The 928-nt window shown below is 69.0% G+C and overlaps 1 protein-coding gene across 1 annotated transcript in view; it reads left to right on the top strand.

Annotated features, from left to right (window-relative positions):
• The first annotated feature begins 236 nt into the window (after positions 1-236).
• Positions 237-928, top strand: part of YWHAZ (tyrosine 3-monooxygenase/tryptophan 5-monooxygenase activation protein zeta) — a 29,697-nt gene continuing 29,005 nt past the window's right edge. Inside the window, exon 1 of the mRNA XM_011376190.2 lies at positions 237-425. The gene's annotated coding sequence lies outside the window, so the exon portion shown is untranslated. The remainder of the gene's footprint in view (positions 426-928) is intronic.

Raw genomic sequence — 928 nt, 5'->3', positions numbered from 1 at the left:
GGGGAAGGCAGGGAGTGAGTGGTGAGGAGGGAAAAAGCGTCCTGTCCAGCCTCACTTGGGACAAGAGTAGAAAAGTTCGAAGTTGGGCAGGGTCGGGAGGAGGGTTGGTAGCGGGAGAGGACGCGCGCACCCCCGCTCGCCCTCTAGCGCGGGCGGGCAGGACGCGCGCGCTAGGGAGCGGCGGTTGCGCTGGGCCCCCAGTGCTGTGGGCACCAATCAACGGTTGCCATAGCAGCGTTTGACGTCATCGTGCGTGTGGTGCCCCTGCTGCCGGGGCTGGTGATTGGAGGAAACCCCGTGTCTGCGGAGCGGCTGTAGCCTGTGAGCAGCGAGATCCAGGGACAGAGTCTCAGCCTCGCCGCCGCCGCCGCCGCCCAGAGACTGCTGAGCCCCCGTCCGTCCGCCGCCACCCACTCCGGACACAGGTAAGGGACCCGGCCGCCGCCGCCTCGCCCCACTCTTTCCTGTCTCAGACCAGTGTTCCGAAAGCGCGGGGGCCGTCCCCGCTCCTCATCATTTCAGTCTCGCTCGCCCGGCGGTGGTGGCGCTGGGCTGAGGCGGAGTCTCTTCAGGCGGAGACGGGCGGCGGCTTCTTTTCCGCTGGACTCGGGAGGGCAGCTCGCGGCTGCCTCGGGCTACTTGCTTCCGGATCGACGCCTCGGCCGGGATAAGCGCCCGTTCCCGATTCCCGTCCCCGGGGGTGGAAAGGGCGCCCACACGCGAGATCCCTGGGGACCTGCCCGGTCGCCGGTTCCCAGGGGTGGCCGAGGCACCACTGGTCGCGATCCGTTCCCATCGTCGCCCCTGTGTCCCCAAAGCCCCCTCTTCCTCGTCTTCCCCCATTTCCGCCCAAGATAATGACTCGGCGGCTGCAGGCATTGCAGTGGCGCAGGTGAGGCCGCCCCCTCCTCGCGGCCCTCCCCTCCCC

The sequence above is a fragment of the Pteropus vampyrus genome, unplaced genomic scaffold (assembly GCF_000151845.1).
Source record: "Pteropus vampyrus isolate Shadow unplaced genomic scaffold, Pvam_2.0 Scaffold287, whole genome shotgun sequence".
Classification (NCBI taxonomy): Eukaryota; Metazoa; Chordata; class Mammalia; order Chiroptera; family Pteropodidae; genus Pteropus; species Pteropus vampyrus.
Note: the sequence above shows the minus strand (reverse complement) of the source record. Positions and strands in the feature narration are given on the sequence as shown.